The 24,344-nt window shown below is 40.7% G+C and overlaps 1 protein-coding gene across 5 annotated transcripts in view; it reads left to right on the top strand.

The window, feature by feature from the left end:
- The window catches only part of LRRC8D (leucine rich repeat containing 8 VRAC subunit D), a 49,534-nt gene that overhangs the window by 11,131 nt on the left and 14,059 nt on the right, over nt 1–24,344 (top strand). The window contains exons 2-3 of one of the 5 annotated variants that reach the window (XM_053985383.1): nt 371–510; nt 20,554–20,620. The exons of 1 other annotated variant lie outside the window; for it this stretch is intronic. The gene's annotated coding sequence lies outside the window, so the exon portion shown is untranslated. Of the gene's footprint in view, nt 1–370; nt 511–13,110; nt 13,143–20,289; nt 20,621–24,344 lie in introns of those variants that run through there. 3 more of the 5 variants (XM_053985382.1, XM_053985387.1, XM_053985384.1) reach the window with 3 other exon arrangements.

Below are 24,344 nucleotides of genomic sequence, written 5' to 3'. Positions count from 1 at the left end.
GAAGTGTCATCAAAGTGTTTGTGTGCAACATGTACACTGTACAGCTGGGATTTGGTCTGGCTTTTGTGGTGCTGTAGGGAGGTGTGCTCTTGATTAAATTAGGATGAGCCAATATGTTTAAGAATACGTGTGGGAAATGACAAATTGCTCATTTGGGATCTATGCTCTTCGAGAATAGGACAACTCATTTAGAGTGGTTCCAAAATTATTAAAACAAGGATGTGCTCAGTCTTCCCTAGAGATGAGGCACAGTCAGCAAAAGGATGAGTAACCTTTGTCTTCTGTGTTGCAGAGTGGCATTCCTCTGACCCCTGCTACCATGACCACTTTATTTGGCCAGTTTGATTCACAGGAGTTTGTTTTTATTTAGGAGGAGTCTGTGGCGCTTGTCAAAATGAGAAAGTGATCATCAGAGTGTGGCTTGGTATTCCTGCTGCTGGAGCCTTCAGGAGCCAGCACTCAGCCCTGCTGAAGCCAGAGGAGGAGGGCAGAGAAGCACAGCCTGATCAGGTACTGAGCCAGTAATGGGAAGAGTTGTCTGATGCAGAGTTTAGTTGTGGATGATCATTAGTTATAAAAAGTTACATTCTTTAGAAGGTCTTGTTAACATGTGTGATGCAATGGAGGCCCAGTAAAGACAGCCACATCCATGGGCTTGGCATGGGTGCATGTTATGTGTCTTGAGTTCTGTAACAGAACTCAAGTGAACGTAAACAAATGCAACACGTTTTCTGGGGTATTTGATTTGCACATCTAATGTGCAGTACAGCTCAGTACGTGTTTGCAAATACGATTTTCAGGCTTCATGTAAATGGTAAAGAATGGGCTGGGAATACTCTTAACAAATGCTTGAATGTTGAAAAGCAGTTTGATGTCTTGAGAAGGTTTTTCCTCAGCTTTATTATTTGTTCTAGTAGGGAGACTTCAGTGTTAGCTTTTGATGAGCAGTATGTTATGTGGAAACTGTAGAGCACAGAGAGGTAGCAGACTGATGGGTTTTAAGACAAAACCAACTGTCAGTTTGCTTGTTATGTTTTTATTTGCTGAGATGTCCGTAATCATTCCTGGGAACTAGTACTTATTCTTGCATTCATATCTTTCAGATTGTCACACTTGAGAGGATTTAGTTAGGTTCATCTTGTATGAAGACAGAGAAGTTCAAGATTTTGATTTATTGTATTTGATTTGGGCTTTTTGTCTTACGTAACTGTACCTTCCAGTTTATGTGGAACTCCTGCTCTGAGGACCATCTTTTGAAAAGACTTTGCATATTTTTATATACCATTAGAGATCCTTTAAGAACAGGGCTAGTACTTATGTGGGCTTGTACAAGGTTTGGGATGGCAGTGGCATGCAGGTCACTGTTAGAGGGAGGATTCTATGAAGAGGCACAGTGTTTTTGCACTCAGGTGATGCTTTCTCTCCAGAAATACCAGCCTCTGTAGCTTAGACTATCTGAATTTATTAGTCATATTTTTGTTATTTTTTTTATTTATTGACTCAGGTGGAAGCAGTGAGGATTTGTTTAAAATCTGTTAAGAAAATTACTCCTAATGTTCTAGAGGTAATTTCCAGCTCTGATTATATCTTTCCTAGTGTGGTTAAAAGATAGAGACTCTTTTTCTAGCATCCATTATGAATACTTCACTTTTTTTTTTTTTTGTCTTGGGAAATAAGAATCAGCATTTATTTGATTCAACAACCAGCTTCCTGCTTCCCAAGGAAGAGATAGTGACTTATTTGCTTGCAAACATCCCTCCTGTGGAGAGTCTTTGTTGGGGAGTTAGAGGAAAGCTAGCAGTTCCTAGTGAAATAGCTGTGTAGCAGGATGAAGAGGGATTATTGAAGCATTACTAGGAAATGCATGGCTGTGTGGAAGACCTTATGTACTCCACAGACGAGCTGACCTAAATTCTGCAGCCAGGCCTTACTGGTTTCTGTGTTGATGTGATGTGGCAGGCTGGATAACCTGCAGCAGATCTGGAGTTAAAGAAAAACAACAAAAGAAAAAAAAAAAAAAAAAAAAGCAGAGGGAGTACAGAGAAGATTTGTATTTGAATGGAAACACAGACAGACAAGTCTTTAAAAGTGTGCTGAATCTGTCTTAATTTTTTTTTGTTGTTTTCTAACCCATACTTCTCTATTCTTAGTATTGAGTAATTTTCACATAGCCAGTCTGTATTAGAAGAATGCTCATTAGGAAAAGTGGAGATATTGTTTACTCCTGGATGGGAAATACTTGGATGGTTTTACTCATAAGAGGCTTGGAGTTCTGTGATAGGTTTTAGCAAAGAAATTGTGCTAAGTATCTTACCAGTAGTGTAACAGTTAACACAACTGACACTTGAACTCTTTGGGAAAATAGGATTAGTATCCCCTTGACATAAATGGAATGGCTTATGCTTGAGTTTCTAGGCGATGTTTGTTTCCAAGATTATACATTACACAAAATGTGACACAAAAATCCAAATAGAAAACAAATGCCAGGTCTGTCACAGTCAAGTTGGTCAGTCTGACCTGCGTGCAGTGTTTTTGTGCTCTTACTTCTTGTAGTAGTGTTGTGACTTTGAAGTTTAGTTTCTGCTGGCACAGATGTGGTGTGAGGGCAGTTACTACTTCCTGCCTTTTTCTGTACACATAAACTAGACTGATGCAATGCTCTCCTTTGCTTTCACCCTTCCTGCTTGCACACTTTTGTTACCTGGTCTCACTGCTTCCTTCTCAGGCTCCTTTGCTGGTATGAGAGGAATTTTTTTTGCTAGTACTGCTTATACCATGTCCTGTGAAAGGAACAGTTTATGCAGGCAGAAAAATTTTGCAATCACTAGAAGGGCTTTTGCGGTAAAATTTTTGCTGGCATAGTTGGGAAGCAAGAAGAAAAATATTGGCTGATGCAGTTCAATGAACAAAATGTTAAAGTGTGTCTAGGGGCTTTGCTGTGCAAGTGTTCTGGTCTGGTTACTGTGATAGAGTGTGTGAGTGTGTGTATTTATAAAACATTTCTGTCTGGAAACCTCTTTTTTGTGGCAGCATAAGCTTTAAGTCTTGAATTGTTTTAGAGGAATTTCTGCAACTGCAGCATCCTGAAGTGCCAGGGAAAATAGTGATATTCTGAAATATTGTTGGCTTATTTTATATCACATTTCATTTGATGTGCTTTTGAGTTGTTTTAAGAACAACTTGTCTATATAAGCTATTTGTTTACTATATGCACATAATAAGCAGCAATGCTGACCTTCGACTGGAAACCAGAATGACTGCTGGTCCTGCTGCCCCAATGCCAGGAGCAGGTATGGTGAGGGGATTGGAGAGCAAGGGCTGTTTCCCTTGTGTGTGTTTCAATACCAGAAGCAGTAATTAGAAGCTTATTATTTGACAGATAAATTAAATGGATTGAAATTTCCTCCAAAATGATAAACTGGTTTTTTGCTTACATTTGTGTTATTGCCAAGGCCTACCTCAAAGCAGAAGCAATGTTTTCCTTAGTGCAGATATAGATGTCATTTTGAGTAATTCTTTGCAATGAAAAGAACTTCTGTGTATCTCGCTCCAATGTTACGATTTTCATGTTGGTTTATCTTTTCTTTCTTCCTATCCTTCCAGCAGAATTTTCAATGTTATCGTTAGAGACAGAAACTGGAAAATAGCTGGAAAACAGCCCCACTTAGATGTTTTTTTCACTCTTTTTGCTCTCCTATTTCTTTGCCTAGACAGGAGACTTGTCTATTACTGATAGCAAAAGCCAGTCCTCACAGCGACGGGTCAGTGAGCTGAACTGCTTCCAGCTTGTCTTTCTGGAGCCTGAGCCCAGCCTGGCTGCGGGCGGTGGCACCGACACAGCACGGGGGAGGAAGGGATGGCCCTGGCAGGGCTTGTCACTAGCTTGCTATAGCAGAGAAAAGTCTGAGCAGGGTCAAAATGCAGCACTGCTCTCTTTCAACCTTCCCTGGAGTACTGGCCTGTTGCATGGTTTTGTATTCACAGATGTGTTTTGTACTGGATGTGTATCAAATTCAGTGGGCTGCAGTATTCTTAGCTATGTGTTTTGACATATTATGATGTTGTTTTGAAATACCTACCTGCTCTCAGTTCTCAACTGGAATCTCAGAAGGTGCCTTTTGGATAGATGGGAAGTGATTCTAAATATGTTGCTCCCTCAGGCTTCATCTGTTGTCTTTGGTAGGTGATGCTGTTTTGAAGAAGGCAGCACCATGACAATTCTTGTTCTCTCGGAGGCTGGTGAACACTGGAGCACTATATCAGTGTAGCGGGGTGCAGCATCAAACAGTAAGGTCTGCCTGTCCTTGTCCATACCCAATTTGCTTTCAGGAGAGACAAAACACTTCCAGCAATTGAGAAACCACAGGAGAGATTGGACTGGGGAAAAGTTGACCTTTTCAACACTAGGTTTTCCTTGCATAGATGGGCGCAACACAACTCACAGTGCTGTATTGCACACGATGGTAAAAAGGACGTACCATAAGATGTTGGTGACATTATTGCCTTGCACCTCAGATAGTAAAGATGGGGGAAAAGAGAGAGATTTGCAGGGGAAGAAATGAACAAACAGCTCTTTGTTGCTCAATTATTTTAGTGCTTCTGTGGTTTAGCTGTTATATTGTGTTACTCTGTCCACAGCTTTTTATGGACCTCTTTTAGAAAAATTTTTAATTTACATAAATAATACGTTTCTCTAGTTCTCTTCATTATTTCAAGTGCTAGAATATGCTTGCAATTATAACATTCCACTGCCTTTGGTGACTGGATATATAAAATCTGGCCTTTGTTGCTGAGCAATGAGCTCCCAAACTTTCTGCTTATCTGACTACATTTCATGAAGTAGGTTTTGCCCAGTGTATTACTGGAAACATGGAAAAGTCTTCTATGTGGAATTAGAATTGGTTTGATCAATAAAGCATCAGTCTCTTTTCCATTCCATTAACTCTTACATTCTGCAGGAGCTGGGCAAAAAAAGTGATTTTTTTTTTTTTCTCCTGCTCATAAATTGACTCTAATACCTTTTGAGGTAAAATATTTTTCCAGGCAGACTGCAAACAATTTTCATGGGCAGTTCAAGTAATTATTTAAGGAATAAAGTGATTGTTAACATTACTGATATTTGAAACATTGGGGGAAAAACAATTCCATGAAAAGAAAATTTTGAGAAAGGAAAACACCATACAGCCCCTTCCCCCTGGCCCTGCCATGTGCTGTTTTGAAGTTCTGTGGTAGTTAAGGGGAGCACTGCCCAGGTTTGGGTTTGGTTTGTTTTTTCCAGTCTTTACGGTGGAGGAAGCAGTACCAGAGCTGCACTCTGGTGTCCAGCTGTCCGGTTTGCAGCTGGATCTGGCAGTCCCACATGCTTTGCCTTCTTGGCAGGTTGTGTGTTCTGGTGACTTGCTGCCTCCCATGACAGCAGCCTGAGATGCTGGTAGTGCTGCAGAAGGCTGGGAGCAGCAGACATCCCTGTGCCATGGGTGAGATGGGAAGGACTGGAAATAGAGATGCTGCATGGGTTTTTCTTTAGATGCAAGAAGCAGTGAGCTGTGTCAGAACCAGACAACCACCTCTCAAGTCACCACCTTTTGGCTGATGACTGTTTTTTCCAAAGTCTCTGTGCTCTCTAGTCCTTGGGCAGTCACTGATTGGTGGTAACTTGCAGTCAAGTTCACAGCAATGCCAGTTTTTCCTTTTCAGCTCAGGGAACAGGATGGGGAGCTGCAGTTAGCCTCTGCGGGATCTGGGTGAGAAATTGTGAAGGCAGATGTGGGTGGTGATGGAGCTGGGAGGTATCAGAAGGGAGAACATGGAACATAAAGCACAGCCAATCTTGCAGGAGTGTATTGGCCCACTCCTCTGGATTGTGCTGTCCTGGTATGTGTATTTAAACTGAGACAATCTGAAATTACTGGCTGTCAACTTGTTCAAATAATCAGGTTGCCAAGAACTCTGTCATTTTTTTAAGCTTCATTTCAGATTTATTGCATATTTTTTCACCTTTAGCACAACTAATTCAGGGGATGCAAATGTGAGGTTTAGCACACTAGTTCCACTCCCTGCAGTCCATTTAAATTTTCTTTTCATTTGCTTTTGCACCCCTGCTCTTTCTCAACCAGGGTTCAATCTGAAGGCAGCAACTGAGAAACTATTCCCTTCACTGAAAGGGTATGTCTTGGTTGTAGGAGATGGGGAAAATGAGAATTGGAGGTCTCATCCAGAAACATTAGACAAAGCTTATTTCAACAGCCTCTTCTGTCTTTGTTAGAACAGCTGGAGGTATGCCGACCTAAAAAGCCCCAAACCTGCTTTGATTTAACTTTCACCTAGGTCTTTATGTGTCATATCCTAACACGGGGCAGAGCTACTTCTGTTTTCCTTGTGTGTTGGATAGCACTTTCATACATTGGTTGTGGAACTTGGGTGGGTTTTTTGCAGTGCCATTGAGTTTCTTTTCCTTGTGTGGGCTGTTCAAATAGCTATGCTACTGGGAAGACAAACACTTAAAATTGAAAAATACGATGAGGCAAGGCCTGTCAAGTATTATGCATCAATTTTGTACTTTGCATGCTGAGGTCTTGACCTACTTGCGGTCTCTAGGTACTTTGGCAGTGTAAGTGTTTAGCAATGATAAACTGCAATGTCTGGCAGAGGGATTTGGTGTGCAAGGACACCTGAAAAAACAACCTTTAATCCTTTCCCTGAAATGAGCTGGTTTCCATGTTTCTGTTTTTTCAGAGAGGTTGGACAGGGTGCTTCCATTTAGTGTGTGCTGGCATGATATTTAGTGCTCAGCACCTTGCTTTAATAGTTGTCAGCAAAGTAATATTGATAGAGCTGACTTACTGGACTTCTTTTTCCCTGCATGTGTGTCGCATTAATTCTTTGAATGTATTTTTTTTTCTCATAAGTAATCAATATACCAGGAAAAGACCTGTTCACCTATAACATCTGAAAACAGTAAAAAGAGCAGAAGACCAGAAAGCCCCCAGATATCCCTAAATAGCAACAAGAAAATGAGCTATAATGTGGTCAGGGGGAGAGCTGCTTGTTGCCAAGGGCACTTGCTAAGAGGGAGACAGATTATGAAAGCCCACCATTTATTTTGGATTTTTGAATGAGGGAAAATGTAATTGTGCTCTCTAAATAAATGAGTGCAGTAGTTATGTTATGTATTGTTCCTTACATTTTAAATGACTTGTTAATATTAATAGTTTCACAGCTTGTCACAAAAGGCCTTGGCGTTTATTCTTGGTTTTCTAGATAGTCTGATTACAGATGATGGAGCTAGACAGGCTAAAGGGTCATGGCATTTTAGAAAGAGATCCTCTAAATTAATATCTCAAGGACCTTTTAGAGTTAGAGGTGTCTCCAAGATAAGCTATTACTGATCTGAGGCCACGGATATGAGTATTTCTTGATTATTAAATGCCCCAAACCTGAGTAGATGTGTGTATAATTAAAAGGCTCTGTGGGTCAACACTGGCTAAAAATGTTTTTTGAAGTTTGTATGGGTAAACAGTGTTACTGATGTTTCTTGACACCTTTTCTGCAATGTCATCTACCCTATTAACAGCATATTTAGGGATGGGTTTGTTTCATTCTGTACAATCAGAGTGCGCATAAGGAATGTGCATCTTGCTTTCATAGCAGTCACAGACCAGTCCTCAGGAGCTGACTCACTGCTATTTTGTAAGCAGGGTTTGCCTGCCTTTTATGTGGTTCTGCATTTTTCCATTCCACAGTCCATGGTAATTTAGATCTTAAGTGTGCTGGTGTTAAAAAGCCTGCTTCCTGGAGTAGATCTTATCTCCATGTATGTGGTGTGTACTTGGCTTAATTTGATACTAACAAAAGTAACTTTTGATTATTTCACTTTTTCTAGTTGGGTCCTAATCATGTTATGTTACAAAGGCACTTCCCCTGCAGCTAACACACATGTTCATTAACAAAGAATTATTAATGATTTGGAGGGAATTGTATTTGGTCTGATAGTTATTGTTAAACTGTTGCACTTGTAGGGGCTCGTTTTCAAATTTTCCTGCACAATATTTGACTTCCTTGAGTTTCAGATTGTCTTGTTCTACTTGCATTGTAACTGAGCTTTGCTATTGGGATGTCGTGGTAGGGTGGGAGTGGTAAAAATGGGCCACTGGAAAGATACAGAAGGAAGGCGATGGCTCCCTATAACTTGAGCATTCAAGTTAGAATTTCTAGTGTGTAGCATACCTTGGGTAACAGTGGATTCCATTACTGACTTTCAAAATCACTTAAACTCACTCTCACACCTTAGTAACACTTTATTCATGGTAAGTCAGATATTTTCTTGTGACTTCTTACTACTTGCTTTTACTTGGCTCAGATTATTTTTTTCCACGCTGGCACATTCAGAGGAAGTAAAGTGCCAGAAATCTTCAGTGCTGTCATGATTTTTATTTTTTAATGAAAAGCTTTTCTGAAAATAACTGGATACCAATGTGTAAATCAAAGTTTTCCCAAAATACTGCTACCTTTGTAATTTTTTTTATAGTTTTCCTAGGTAAAAGTTGGAAGATCAGATTGTTTTAATTGATGTTTTTGCAAAAATTGTGTGGCTGGAAAACTGACAGTAGTCATGTGAATTTCGTATTACTTCTGCATGATTAAAATCAACAGCAGCACTCTGGGCTACTACTAGAAATATTTCCAGAAAAACCATACAGGACAGATTAGGGGAGATAACCCAGCAGAGACTTTTTTCCCTATTCCTCATATTTTGTGATAGCTCCAAGGCTGAGCATAGTAAAAGGGAAAGATGTAAAAGGGAAAGATGTAAATCATTCTTAGGGAAAAAGGGTGAAGTGATACTGGTTTTCCTGGCAGTAGCCAGGAGGCTGCAGAGAGGAGAGAAACAATAGGAAGCTTTTTGTTTGAAGTTTCACATTTGACACTGGTAAGTGGGAGCCTGATCTGAAGGCATCGGGTGGGTAGAACGGCAGCACCTTCCCTGGGAGCTGCTGGACTTCAGCCTGGGTGTTCCTGCAGGAAACTCCACCCTCTCCTTCTATCTCTTTCTGGTACGTTTTCTAAGCCTTGATGTCGTCTTGTTACTGCTGGCAAAAAGTGACATGTGTGGGAGATATGCAAATGTATTGTAGTGTTCTGATATAATTTTAGCACAGGAAAAGAGCAAGCTCTGTACATAGGTATCACTAACTGAGCTGCAGTCTTGCAGCTCAGTTTGTTTAGTAGAGCTGTCAAACTTTGAAAAGAGATTTGCATGGATGTGGGGTATAGGATCAAGTTTGTAATGTTGTAAACTTAAAAAGTAGCTATCAATCCACAGTTCTCTAAATTCCTTTACAGACAGTAGAAATTGTCTGAATGAGTGTAGAAGAACTGTATAGTTCAATGACATGATAATTGAGGATTGCTGATGATGTGAATCCTCTTGTTATTTACAGCATATACTGTCACTGGAAGAATACTGGCTTTGCAGTGAATAACTGAGGTGGACTTTATCTTCTCTTGCTTCTCTCAGTGTAAAATTCTAAGTACTGTTTTACCTTTTCTCTTTTTTCTTTTTTCTTTTCTTTGTGGTAATTTTTCTTTCCAGGTATAATGAGGGCTTGATGATCTTGTGGGAGAAGAATGAATCTACTAAAATCCTGTCTCATAATGTACAGGGTTAAGTAGCACACTCAGGAGGGTAATGTTCCAGTGGAATTGCAGTCTCCCCATAACAGTTTAGACTTTGGTAAAGCAAGTGGATGAGTCATTGCAGGGATTTGATGGCTGAAAAGATTGATTAATAATTAATTTAAAAACAAGATGCCCTTTCCTCTGTGTCCTAGCTTTCAGCCATTCAAAAGATCATCAGATTCCCACATATAGTTTAACATTTGAGTACTAAGGATGTGTTTACTTTGATGTCTTTCCCTGAACTGCAAATGTTGCTTTGTCTTTGCTTTTGCTCACACATTATTTATAGAGATATAAATGTCAAATTTGACTCAAGTGTTCTGATGAGGTTACTGCACTTAGAAGGAGCCAAATGTTCTCATTTGGTGTGCTAGGGTTATACCTGCCTCATGACCTTTTTGAGATACACTGGTATACCAGGTGCTTAATGGATAATGGCATTCCTGATTTCCAGGAATTCTTGCATACAGGTTCTTTGCTTTTCTTCAGTAGACATTTGTCAGTCAAGGATTTGTATTTCTAGAGGTCTGCATTTAAGCTGGGTGTCTAATGGGAAACCCTGGGTCCAGGGTGCTTTCTGCCCTTATGCTGGGATAGTGGTAAAAGTGAAGAATGCTGCTGACTGCAGTGTAACCCTGAAAGGATGACTCAAAATGGGCCCTTTGAATTCAGTTAAATCAGCATAAACAATGTCTGTTTGAGGGGAGTTCAACAGCAGTAGGTCAAAGATGTGGGGTCAATCAAAACACAGGCACAGAAGCTTCAGCAACATTTTGGAATCCTTTAAGATAAATTGATACCCTCTTGAGTGTTCCTGTCTGGGGCAGATCTTTGATACGAGATAGGTCTTGTGACTCTGCTCTTAGAAGAGGTAATAACCTGTATTTTGTCTTTTTGGTTAATTAAAAGCACGCTATGTGCAATCCTGGGAAATACAGGTACTGAATCTTGAATATTTAGTGCATGGTGAATGTACATCAAAACATCTGTTTGCTGACAGTGTACAAAAAGCCACTGTCCAAACTTTCATTTTTACTTATTTATAAGAGTGAATGAAAATGTGTAATAATCTTACCTTGAACTGTTGCTATCATTCATAATTTAAACCTGAAATGCTTCACATTTTCAGTGTAATGGCCCCATCAATCATTAAATTCCGAACTCTGGCTTGGCTGTAGTCTTCTGATCAGGCTTCTGTAAAAATAAAAGGCTGCCTGATATTTGGTACCAAGATGTAGCTACAACCTTCTGGCGTTGGTGTTTGTGACATTACGTGTAAGGTACAGCAGCTGACACCTCGCATTTGCAAAGCCTCAGTCTTTGAAGATTTGTCTAAATTTTCCTGCCTGCAGGTGATGAAATACTTTGGACTCCTTTATCTGTGAACATTATTTTACTGTAGTCAAAAGTTAAGATTTAGATGCACTGCTTTTTAAATGCTGTATAATAGTTATTGCATACTGCAGAGTTATTATGAGTAGGGATTTTGCCTTTGCAAGGATAGCAGCATTGGAGTTAGACTTCAGGAAGTTTTGTAAAAATAGGTTGTTTCTTGACCTTTGTGATAAAACCACCATTTGCCTGTGCACAGAATATGGAAGGAGAAAGCTCTCCCTCCCACTACCTCTTTAATTTGTGTTAAAAGCACTGAAAATAGGAAATGTGGAGATGAGATTTTAGCTGCAGGGGAGAATATGTAATCTGATTTATAAAACTAGACCTTCTTGAATGCTTGTTTTACTCCAGCAAAACCTTCTTTGGTAAACGTCATGTGCAGGATTGAGTGGGTGTTCACCTGCTGGTTTGTCGAGAGAGGAGGACAGGAAAGCAGTTTGCTCTTGAGGGGTGTTGGGAAGAAGTGGATGATTTCACAGCTTGCAGTATATAAAACTTGCTCTGGTGTCAGTATGGGCAGTGGAATTTGACAAGAAGTGGGAGGGGAGAAGTGTGTGTGACTAGAGTGGTACTTTGCCTTCTGGAAGGAAGAAGCAGGGTCTGGAATTCATAGTTTGACATTTTTGAATGTGGGGAAGAAGCCAAAGGAAGCTAGTGGCTGTTGGGACATGACTGATTTGCTCCAGTTTACAAAGTAGGTGTGGACAGCAGAAATCAGGACAGCAAGAAATCACCAGGTTTTGTTTTAGCTGAAGAGGCAAAAAACTGCCAATGGAATGATCACCCAAGGCACCCTGGCCTGCTCTAGGTCCTGATGTTGGAGCTTGGAAATGCAGCTGTTTGCAGTTCACAACTTGAGAGCCACTTTGCTCTGGATTACTGCCATTGGGAACATCCCTAAGGCAGAGAAGTCCCTGAAGAGAAGTAGTTGCAGTTACATTAGCTTTTTCTCTGGGATCACTGGGGGACTGCTGGATGGATGAGACAAGGGGTCAGAGATGGACTGGTGTTTCCTCCAGGCCTTATCAGATTTGCCTGTGGAGGGAGTTGAGCAATGCTGCTGTAAGAGGATTCCAAGGCAGAGCGGGTGAATCTGGCTACTGGAACTTGCCCTAAGGAGCCAGACTCACCAGGGCAGCTTGCCTGAGTGTCTTGGTCCAGAGCCTGTGAAGTGGGAGTTGACATACACAAAGTATGTGGCTGGGCAATCCTTGTGCATTAACTTTGGTAACTTTTGTAAAGTATCTCCTGTTAATTACCTCGCTGTTGAATATGTGAAAAGTAAGATTGGGTTTTTTTTCTTTCTATTAAGCTGAACTAGAAATAGTCCCTATGGGTTTTGAGGCTTGGACACAAGAACATTATTTATCATGTGGTGTCACATCAGCTGAAATCCTCAGACAGTAAGGCTGCTGGATTTCCCGACACTTGCCTTTCTCCTAGTCTGTCACAATTCTTCCAACATTCAGACTGGCGTTTCTTGTATGTTTGGGTTATGGGGGTAACAAAGCTTGTGAAACATGACAGTCTGTGAAAAATAAGTCTGTAATGTTCCTTCAGCTTTTCCACTGGGATAATTTTTCACATGTACATTTGCATTAATAGCAGTTGGCTTCTAGTTAATAAATACAGTGCCCTGTGAAATTAATGGGTTATTAGGGTTGGATGGGTTCCTGTGGTGCCCTTAGTGCTGCAGCTTTCACTAGCTAGCTGTGCCTTTGCTTGTGTGCACAGCGGAGTTGTTTACATGTTAGGAATATGCTAGAGGCAAGGAGAAAGGAACAGCTTTAATGTGATGCAGCTTAGATGCTCTGTGGGGGAGGCCTCAGAATTGTTCATAACAGGATCAAATGTCAATCAATGTTTCGAGAAGAATAAAGTTACTGTTTGTGAGAAAATTAAAGAATAGTATATTACATGCTTTTCCTCCATCTATTTTTGACCCTGTCTAGGAAAATGTCCTTCTCCTGTGGTTCTCTTGAACCCTGTAAGAGTATCAGTGATACCTAGGAGAAACATCTGTACAGACCTCTCCTTTTGGCTCCAGCCACTCCTCTGGACTGCCTTTGGTAAGGAAACAAGTAATATGCCAGCCAGCTTCTTTCAGCTCTTGCATGAAAAGCCTGGTGATCATGTTGCTGAGGATGCTGCTGGAAAATTGTGGCTACTATTAAATTTCTTTTACAGGCACATCTGGGGATTTGCTGCTCTATAGAGTAAGAAAACAGTTACTCTAACATCAAGCCATGAACATGAGAAAATGGCTTCTCCCTCATTGCAAGGGAGGAGAGAGAAGTGGAGAGGAAAACAGCTGAAAATCTCCTCCTCTCTCTCCAGAGCTATTTTTTGCCAGTGACAGAGAACGGTGGGATGAGCAAAGCTGATCTATATCTGCAGCAGGCTGTGGCTCTGATCTGAAGATGTATCCCCAGGAAAAAACAATGAGAGATTAGCTGTGGGGGAGGGAGCATCCGAAGTCAAAGCACTTCTCTGCTTGTTCTGCACCTGCAGTTTCTGTTCCAAGCTGCTTTGCATTGTAGGCAGGTGATGCTTAAAATTTGTCAAGAAGGGGCTATCACATTTTGTCTTAGATTATGCCCCATGAGTCAAGCTGTTAGGGCAGCAGGCTGGGGTTTGCAAGAGCAGCTGGGGAATGCAGCTTGGGGAGTAAGGGTAGGAATAGGGAGGGAAGGTCTGGAGAGGAATCATGCATAATTGTGTCAGAATAAAAGGCTTTTCAAGCCAAGGCTAGGTGCCTGCTAGAAATGCTTCTCTAAATCCTGGCAAATACAGGAATTCCATTTACCAGAAATTGAGCTTTTCTGATTGTGTGGCTTCTTGCATTCTTCTTAGAATGGTTTGGTGTTGAACCAGTATCCTGATATGTTGTGTTGTCTGGGCCTGTCTCCCAAGGGAGATATTTTGGACAGTTACTCCCAAGTAAATTGTGTGTCATTCTGGAGTTAAGGGCTTGTCTTCACATGCCATTAGGAAATCATTCAAGTCAGCTGAAGATGTGAATTTAAAGTGAATTGTTTCAACTGTTCTACATCTTTGAGTCAGAATAATTGAAAGTCACTTTGATTCTGAAGAAGAGCATCTGCAGAAGGTCTCAAAGAGTTTAATCAAATCAGTTTTTTAATTTGCATGGTTTTTGTCTTCAGAATTAATCCAAAGTGCCTTATGTAGGCAAAGCCTCCAAGTGGATTATATTATATAGGAATGATTCCTCTTAAGGATTTGGGAGGGTTTATGTGGATGTAGATGTATTACTAGTCAGGAATAGCACTTGTATTTTAAAGTCACCTTGTACTTTCATCTGAATTCATTTTTCAACCTTCTGACTCTGCTAACCTTAAGCAGAAATTATGAGAGGATGTGAACTGACTTTAGTCTCTGCAGTAGACCTTTACAATGCTGCTGATGGCATCCTTAAAGCTATGACTAGCTATATAATGACTGAAAATTTCAGTAGAAACTTCTAGTTCACATATTTAATCTTTTATAGTGAATGGAATGCACTTTAGTGGATAAAGCTGCTGATTTCTTCTGAGATTTTCTAAGCTGATGGGAAGAGGGTGAAGGAAATTAGAGGAGTACAAGCCCTCTGAGCAAATCTTGGACTTCCACCCCAGACTGAAATTCTTCCTATCCCATACAAAGTTTTTTTTCAGATGTGTGTATGAAACAGGGACCTTTAGCAAAATCTGGGTAATAGAAAAAGGCTGAATGTTCTGTTACCTGAGGCTTTTGGCAACCTGCATAGTTAGGTTTACCTCAAGCCTGAGAGGAAGAGACAGAGGAGTCTGGCAAAGGGATTGTGCACTTCGGACTGAACTGTCTGTGCAGACTGGCAGTTTTGAATATTTGCTGCCTAATTCAGGAGGAATTTATTGGAGAAGTTACGGACAGAGCTCTCCATTTTGCATTTTAATGTATTGCTACAGTCTTCTTTTCTTCCTTCTTTACTTCCCTTCCTTTTTAATAAGAAGAGGAATGTCTGAATTACTGTAGGTATTTTTCCTTAGTCATTTTCAGTTGTGCAGAATAAGTTGCAGTGGCTGATGTACAGCAAGAACACAGATTATTGCTTCTTCAGTTACTGAATTTAGACTTTTAAAACATAGCAAGGAATTTCTAATTTAACTAAATTCATGCAAGTATGTGTTTCAGCAGGCGTGTGAGATTAAGTGGAAAGGTCCATTGTGTATGTTGAACTGCAGAATTCCATCTGTAGACTGCTACTGCCATGCTTCTAGAACACATAATGGATCACTGTGTGTGGATAGTTAGCATATTATTTAAATAAGGCTGTGAAAATTGAAGGTTCTGAATGTTTTTCTTACTGTTGAGGCAATTAAAAAGTCAAATATTGTCATTTTCTTGTTGAATACTTTTATTGCCCTGTGAAAGACTTGGTTCTAGAGACTGACTGATTCTGCCCGAAGGTTTAATTGACAGGATGGGCAAATCCAGGTAGAGCACAGATGCCTTCACCTTGGGCAGATGAGGGATGTTGTATCTACGCTCTGAGTGCACGTGCTTTGCACTGCCTTTCTTGGCTGAGGAGCAGTGCAGTTTCTGTGGCAGTGTCCCACTGGGATCAGACAGAGGTCAGTTCATTTTGCCTTGTTCATCAAACAAGCAGCAGAAGGCTGGGCTGTGCAGAAGCTGTTAACCTGAGTAAGTGTCAGGCTGATGGTAGGAGGCTGAATTTGTGTGTTGTCCAGTGTGGTTGACTTACCAGATTGGTTACTTGGTAAATACCTCATCTTTACAGTCAAGGACTAGATTTTGAGGCGCTTTTTAAAGATGTCTGAAATGGCTGATCAGGAAATGTTAGGTTTGTTTCCCTTTGTACGCTCTGTTTAGTTTTGTTTTGGTTGCCTCCAGAGTGCTGAACATCCTAGTGGCATCATGGAAAGATGTTCAGTGCCATGGAAATTTAGCCCACTGCAGGTCAATTCTTGTTTCAGGTCTTCAGCTGACAAAGCTACTGTGGACTTTATCACACAGCTAGAAGTTGGTTGGTTGCCATGGGACCATCGAGTGTGACCCATTTATGTAAAGGATAAGCAAACAGCAAACAGCCCCGAAGAAATTACACTTAATGCTTCAAAAGAGCATATTTGTCATCACAGAGAACTCAATATCATTGTAGGAAAAAAGAAAAGTGAACAGAAAACAGATCCTTGTAAGAAGATACTAAATAGTCCCAAAGCTGAAATTCTGGTTTAAAGAAAGAAGACATCTACACTAACAGCCCTCTGGTTTCAGGACACATCTAGAAATTTAAAAGAAAAGCCAGTAGTAATTAAGGGGAAAGTGGATATATGAGAATGCAAGTTAGAAGTTAGGAAGTAAGTTAAAGAATTAGCTGAATATTTTCTACAGTTCAACTATGTTAGAAATAATTCAAATTACTAGACAGAGATTAATAAAGTAGCTCATGCAAAAAAAGTAGAAATATTTGTTAATACTCTTCCATATTTGGGAAAGTGTAGAATGTGATACCATTAGTGCAATTCCAACAGAGAATTAAGTTTGATTTAATAAATTAAGATTTCTTCTAGGGATGTCCATATGCAAATCAGCAGTGCTGTGACTTGATTGTTCTAAAGACCTTGGTGAAATGTCTGTAGGCATGCAGACAGTTTTTAATAACTGTTGGTATTGGGGGTCTTAAAACCAACTGTGCCAGAATAGACAAGGAAAGAGTGGGAGACTGACTTAATCATGATCCAGATAGCTTGACATTAATAGTCACCAAAATACCGAACAAAATTAAAGCAGCCAGGACTCTGAGATGTAGTAAAGCTATGTCTTCAAAGGCATCTGATGCAAGGGGGCTGGAGCCAGTTCAACCCATTATGGGACTCTGCTGCTCCCTTGCTCCTTCCAAGTCCTGTCTCTCGTTCCCTCTCACAGCAGCAGCAGAGGTAGTCAGTGAGGGCTGCTGTGCCCCCTGGGGGCTCTTGTCCTGACATGTTACTGCTCTGTGATATTGCAAAACGAAATGGATTAAGAACTGACTAACTAATGTTTGAAAGTTAGTCACTTGTGGTGAATCATTGTCAAACGAGAATGCTTCTAGAAATCTTGTTTCAAGGATTGAAGTGAGGGCATATTCCACTGAATTTTTTCATCAAGTAGCTAGAGACAAGGGCAGAATTGGCAGGCCACATCACTCTAGGCAGCGTGGTAAACAAGGACAAAGCAGCTTGGACACCGGAATTCGCACAGCCTGGTGAACTGCAACAATCAAAGGTGCAATTTAATGTAATCTGTAATATCATGGGGCTGCAGGTGTTACACTTCAGGGTAGTGACAGAATAGGAGCTTGGGGAGAAGACTACTTGGGGGTACTGTAAATCAACAACTGGATGTGACTGCTGTCTTGCAGGGCAGCAAAGGGGTATAACTTTGGGTTTAGGAGGGGCAGTGGGTGAAGGAAGGTGAATCGTCTGCAATTCTGAGATCAAGAGGAGCCTGTTGAAAATGGGAGTTCACATAAGTCAGAGGAGATATTTGAAGGCTGACTGGTGTTCCACAAGGTGAGCCTGAAAGGCTCATTCTGTTGCTGGGTTTGTTGTTTCTTGATAGATAAGTGGAGGCACTTGATAATTGGTGGGAAACACCTTCTGAGGGAGAGCACGCTGGAGGCTAAAACGCAAACAGAAACAGGCATGACGCAGAACTGATGGCTGGAAGCCATTGCAATCAGGCAATTGGAAATAAGTGCATTTGTAATGGTGAGAGAGCATAAATGCTAGAACAAATAAATAACAGAGGGAAGTGGTGGACTCCACCCAAAATGTTCTCAGGGCTGAAAGATTCTCTGGAAGTGTCCTCTGTGCTAAATACAAGAATTATTGAGAGTGGTGGTATGTGATGTCAAACTGACTTCAGTAAGTCCTAGATGGGACTATACAGACCTGCAAACCAAAATGTTCTTCACATGTGCTGCATAGCTGAGCATCAGCTGGCCTCTCTGCTAGGAAGTGTGTGTATATATATAAATATATCTATAGCATATGTGTATACTTCAGGAGAGGCATATAGATGGGTGGCGCCTCTTGGCGTGAGATATGTAGCTCCTTTGTTAAATATTTCAAGAGCAACTGAAGAAACTGGAATCCAAAAGTGGTGACCAAGAGTTTCCTAACCATGCATATGGTTCTTCATGGACTCAAACTGGGAAACGTGAGTGCGTTTCCACTCTGCTTATGCTAGGAAATAATTGCTGTCTGCAGGGTCGACTTACTTGTGTGTAATGCTGTCTGAACTCTTCTCTCTGGAACTGACCTTTCTTGCATAATAACCAGTTTTGGAATCTTTGTGCTGCTCTTCTCTTGCAAAGCAGCAGCTTAGATCTTTCTGTTCCCCTTCTTGAAGGTGCATCTAAAGGAGTGTTGAGGAAAAGTAGAATGGAATGGAGTAAGTGTGGTAGCAGGCTCACAAGCAATGAGTTTATGAGTAATATTTGGGTGGGGTGGGATGAGTGTGGGTTTGTTTTTCTTTTTTAAAGTGGACAGTTAATTTCAGAGCTCACTGCTACACGATACCATTATGGGTAACAATTGACAGGATTCCGGGAAGGATTAGACACCCAGGAAATTATTTAGTTAGTTTCACATAAATCTGTATGATTCTGTTCTGCACTTAGAAAACAGTTGCTAACAGTGGGGTCTAATGTGGTGAACTGATTATTGCATAGCTGTTTACTAGGAAACTTTTTTTGCTGTATCTGTTTCTAGCTACTTTCACAACAGGGACTGGTGATTCAGAGTTCTGTTTCTAAATTTAATATGAGAAGGAGCGTAATTTGGGCTGAAGGAACACTGAGGGTGTGTGTATGAAGGGGAGGTGGTGATAAAGGGAGAACGCACCCTGTGTGCTAAAATGTGTCATTTGTGCCTCTGATTGCAGGGCATGCATGCTGATATACAAACAGAATATGCATGGATCAGAGTAGCAAACTGCTCTTTGAACACTCAGCTTTTCAGTGATGATACTTGTACAGTATATCTCTGTTGTATTAAAGTAATTGATCTGCAGGGAAAATGAAGCATCTTTGAGGACTGATACCATCAGAAATGGAGAGAGAAAAAGAGCAAGGAGACTTAAGTTATGGAAAGAAGGAGGTTTAGCTGTGTTTTTGTCAGGCAAAAGTCTTCCAATTCCTTTGTAATTACCTCTTGATATTTGTTTTGGAGAAAGCTTCTCTCTGCTCTTAAATGAGGAGTTACAAATGCTGTAATTATCATTACTTTTTTTCTTTTCCTTTTTTTTCCTTCCCAAGGTTACATGTAGGTGAGACAGGCACACCCACAACTTTATTTGGTGTGACAGTTGCATCTGGTAAATACAAGCGGACAGAAAGTATTGATTTTTGGGAAGCATTGATATTGGGAAGGTGCAGGTACAGGCATGATGACTGTGAGGGTTGTTTCACTGTTGCTTCCCTTTCATGGTTTCCAAGCCCCGGGATAGCTGCTCAGCACTGTTAACAGTGTATGCCTCAGAGTGCTCTTGAGATGTCACCTGAAGAGCAGAGAGCTCCTCTGTGTTTGTCACTGTGTCCACACAGTAACATATGTAATACGTGATCAAAGAAAACAGGTCAGCTCTGCATGGATCCTGCAACCCATGTCTGTTCACCACCCAAATCTTGGTGGAAAGCAATCTGCAGGATTATAGAACAAGAACATGAGAAAAATGATGTAGTTAAAGTTTTAAAACTTGAGCAGGTTCAAAAGATGAAGCATTTTAGCATTGCTGTCCTTGTAGATGGGAATGTTATTTTGTTGTCATGCCATTTGTGGCTCAAAGATGGAGACCAGTGAATAGATTTTCTTTGAAGTTCTTTGCAAGGATAAAAGGAACACATCAGTCCTACTAGCTCTAGAGGCTGCCTTTCTAGCTTAATGTAGCACTAATCTGGCAAAGAATCAAGTAGGGATAATGGACTGTGAACAGAGGAGAACATGATGAAGCCATAGATGCTATGAATTGGCTGCATCAAGAAACACAGTGAATTGTGATATTTTGTGGCTTTTGTATGACTGCCATATTTTTCCCTGCATGCAATCATTCCAACACAAGTTAAATTCTTTGTTGTAGGAAAGCTAAATATTTTTGAATGCTGAGTCTGAAACACAGATGATGTACTGCAGCAAAAGACTCTCATGGGATGTTTTTACGAGATGGCTTTTATTTGTTAAATGAGTTTTCAGTAGTTCTTCAGTACATGCTATTGTATTGTTTGTGTGATGTCTTACAGTGTCACTGGTCTGATCTGGACTGTGATGACTGAATAAATTGCATCATTTGCTGACTGTGGAAAGATGGCTTGATCTGCAAGACACATTTATGTATATGTGCATTTTGTAATGTAATTGTAATCATAAATTAAATATGTTCAGTTAATGCCAAATACAAGCTGTATTCATAACTCTTGCTGTTCTTGTCTACCCACAGGAGTTCCAAGAGTCAGAGGGGATCACAGAGGAAACTGAAGCTGCTTTTGTACTTTAAGGGGGGGAAGGTAATGAAATAAGTTATGTAGTCTAAGACATCTTGAAAAGGGAGACTTTTAAGTGGTCTTTGGGCTTCTACCAAGGAGCATGCTGCTGGCATTTAGGTTTTGTGCATTAGAGGAAATAAAACACTAGAAATCCCTTGGCTTTCATCTACAGAGAAATAGCTATACTTTGCTGCTGTGTTTTGGCCATGTTGTGTTTTGGCACAGTTATGGTAATTTATAATTTTATGTCCTGTGGGTTTTCAGTGACTTAAAATTACTAAGAAGAAGCAGCTTGCCCTGAAGTGGTTGGTGAGATGGTTTTACAGTTGGCAGGGAGACCTTCTCTAGGAGTTGGAGGATCAGACTCTGTAGTGTGTTGTGGCTTTGACAGTGACTGATGTCACAGAGGAGGACTGGAGAAAACTATAGTAGCTGGCTGTGGTGTTGTGATGTGGTTGATTGTTCCTTATTGATCCTTGCCTTGTATGATAGAGGTGTAGACCTTGTAATTAAAAAGCTGAAGTGCAAGTCTCATTGGGAAAAGTTGAATATTTTATGTTAATATGATTATGCTTTTGCTCATTGCTAAAAGACTTCAAATTTTGAGTGTGTTATAGTGAAGATATATTGAGGTCTCTGTTCAAATTGCAGCTATTAACAAACAGCAACTCAGAGGCAAAAAATCATTTTATGTAACTTCAAGTGGTGCCATCAGCACTTTTTTTTTTTTTGCTAACTGAAGGCAATAAAGATTCTCTAATAAATGAGTCATAATATCATTATTGCTCTTATATAAATAACTTGAGATCTTGTAGTCTAATCCTGTTGGCCTTTACCTGCATGACTGTTTTAATTTTTGATGGGGATTTTGTTTCTGTTTTAAATCACTTAATGATTACTCAATTCCTACAGTCAGTTGTTTCTCCCCCTTTAGGGGTAGAACTAAAACTTTATTTACAACTTGCGTCTTGTAATTTGACAAAATGAGGATAAGTGAATATGGCCAGCTTCAGCAAGTAACTCATTGCAGAGCGCTAAGAAGCACTATACCCAGACCAACTATGTGTGGAAAACTTGGCTACACTCCCCAAGGAAGAGTTTCAATAACTGGAGAGAAATGGTTTTATTTGTGAACTGTACACCTGCATAGAAGTACCAAGATTTCCTGCTACTTTGTATCTTTCAATGATACCTTTGTTCAATCACTTTTCATAGTAGAATTGCATGGTAAGGAATAATTCCAACACACTGCCAATACTTGAAAACTTTGTTTAGGATGACTTTACTTTGTGATTACTCCTGAGATCAACATGTTGCTAATGTAGAGAATAAAAGATTTATTCCAATTTCTAGCCCATGGCAGAAACTTGAAGGTTCTTCCTTTTCATAACTGGTCAGTCTTGAAACTCTGCCTTCCTCAAACACACTGCTGTGTTATACAGTATGAAATCTGATGCAATTCAACTGAATTTTTGGGCCATAATTCTTTTGAAACAAGATGACACACTGTATAATGCAGTAAAGCTTTGATATAGATTAGGGAGTTAAACCTTCTATGCACTATAAATATCAAGTGCTAGCAGAGTCTAAGTCAGAAAAAATCACTTTTTTTTGTTTGTGTCAGTTTGAAGAAACTGACCAAGACACAGGAGGTGGAGACACAAGGCACATGGAACGTACAATTCAAGTGTTGTGAAAGGTTGTGAGTGGCATCTGAGGCTTGGCAACAAAGAGACAGACAGAGTGTCCCTACTGAGTCAGGAGCAGGATTGTCATAGTGCTCTGTCTCATGCAGAATGCTTTAACCCAACAGGAGCTCTGCCACTCACAGCAGAGGAAGCAGCACAATAAGCTCTTAGCCATGTTTCAAGACTAGGCTGTAACAACAGTGCCTGCTGATGTGTGGTGAGCCAGGATCCAACTCTGGTATTGTGATCCTGGGCTTTGTCACAGTGAGCATGGACATGACTATGTCCATATGCAAGAATTTCGAGCTCACAGCAGTAGCACATCACCTGCCTTTTTAGAGTCACATTTTAGCTCTTACCTGCTAGGTCAGTTGATGCTATGTGTGGATGTCCCAAGCATTGTGATGAGAGAGCAGTACTTCATCTGGCTTCCGAAAGCAAATCTGTTCTTGGGAAATGGAAACCAGTGCAGGCTTACAGGAATAATTTACTTAAATTTTCATTGATCCAAAGTTGCTTGGTGGTTTTATATCTAAGAGAAAGGGTTTTTCTTTTAGCCTTTGAGGAACTTGAAACTGAGATTAGAATTGCTGTTTAGTCTAAGAGGGAACAAAAACTATAACAGAGTTCTGGGCCTTGGTAAAATTTTTGTTATTTAAAAAAAACGTACTTCAGGCACGATTTGGCAGGCAGAACTCTTGGTGAAAGGCTGTTACAAAACTTTATCTTAAATGGATGGTTTCAGTCTGGCCTTGACAAATCCTAAACTCTTGACTGATGGCTGATGGGTATGTAGTCATATGTATATTATTGCTGTACACCCACATGCACAGGCAGTTGTCCAAGTGTATGATGAGATAACAGGAAAATGTAAATAAAGCAGTTGGCTAGTTGTCCTAATGTTCTTGAGTAGATCCTTGTGAAAATAATGCCAGTCAGACTTACAAATAGGTCTGTATGGAAGATGACTTGTGTTCAGCTATGACGTGATACAGGTCACTGTGTGGGAAACTCTGGCCATTTTGTGTTTTATTTTGTGTTGAGTCAACAACCTGAAATGCAAACCAAGAGCTCAAATAATCCCTGCTGTCCCTCCTAGCTGCAGGATTTCTCCAGGCTATCCTGTTCTGAGAGGGGTGTTTGTAGGCCCCTGTCACCTGATCACTGTGAGTGCCTGGGGATCTCTGCATGCCTGGGAGGAGATCCCTGTTCACTCTCTCACCACCACCGCTGCACCAAACTGGTGTTTCCTCGTGCTGCTACAAGACAGAAACTCATTTGCTCCACTGGTCCTGCTTTGATGGATGCCTAGTCCATCACACATGCCTGTAGAAATGCTGCTGCATGTGATGTTAAGAGTTTGCCTTAGGACAAGTTGTTCTGCTCAGGGCACCAGGGCAGTCAGGGGGCTGGACTGTACCTCTTTCTGAAAGCCTTGCATTATGCTTGATGGAAGTCACAATGAGAGCCAGGATGCTGAAATCACTGATGTACAAGTTCAGACTTTCCATTTCCACTTTTTTTTGAAATCTTGGCATGTTGGTGGAAGGTGATTTAGAAGGTAAGGACCCTCCTTCTGCCAGGTCAGTGTGATGTAGTATTGTGTCCTGAACTTGCCTTGCTGCTTATTCATGCTTGCAGAGAATCTCCTGGGGACCTGACTGGGGCCTGCTGAAGGATGTGAAAATTGCTTACAGCAGCATCAACAAAACCTGATTGTTTTGTTTTCCTCCAGTTAGTAGGCACTCTGCTTTTATTTCTGTAACAGCTAGGGAGCAGCTATCGTGCTACCCTTAAGTGATGTGAAACTTGCTAAAACGACTTCAAATGGAGAGCACCTGGGATAAGGGGAAGCTGCCTGCAGAATAAAAAAGCTGCCTCTGCACTTATTTTCTGATGTGGCCAACCAAGCAGATGTTGACTGTAAAAGTCAGACAGTGACATGGTACATGGGAGCATGTCTGTGAAGGTGGCTGCCAAAAACTTTATTGCAAGTGTGTGTAGAAGCCTGGAGTAATCATGGAAAAGTCATAAGTGCTGGAACAGGAGTGGTATCT

This window comes from Vidua macroura, chromosome 9 (assembly GCF_024509145.1).
Source record: "Vidua macroura isolate BioBank_ID:100142 chromosome 9, ASM2450914v1, whole genome shotgun sequence".
Taxonomy (NCBI): domain Eukaryota; kingdom Metazoa; phylum Chordata; class Aves; order Passeriformes; family Viduidae; genus Vidua; species Vidua macroura.
Note: the sequence above shows the minus strand (reverse complement) of the source record. Positions and strands in the feature narration are given on the sequence as shown.